This window comes from Colobus angolensis, unplaced genomic scaffold, assembly GCF_000951035.1.
Source record: "Colobus angolensis palliatus isolate OR3802 unplaced genomic scaffold, Cang.pa_1.0 Scaffold103, whole genome shotgun sequence".
Lineage (NCBI taxonomy): Eukaryota > Metazoa > Chordata > Mammalia > Primates > Cercopithecidae > Colobus > Colobus angolensis.
The window spans coordinates 6413892-6414203 of NW_012111253.1; positions in this window are offsets into that span (position 1 = coordinate 6413892).

Below are 312 nucleotides of genomic sequence, written 5' to 3' on the forward strand. Positions count from 1 at the left end.
ACAAAAAATACAAAAATTAGCCAGGCATGGTGGCGCACACCTGCAGTCCCAGCTACTGGGGAGGCTGGAATGGGAGGATTACTTGAGTCCGGGAGGTTGAGGCTACAGTGAGCTGTGATTATGCTACTGCACTCCAGCCTGGGCAACAGAGTAAGAACCTGTCTCAAAAACGAAAAAAAAAAAGAGCAAAACATATGTGTGTGTGTGTATATATATGTGTATATATATATTCTGAAATTCTGTGGTAAGCTGTTGATCTATGTGGCTAAGCTGCTGCCACCTGCTTTGTACATGGTCTCCATTTCCCCATAT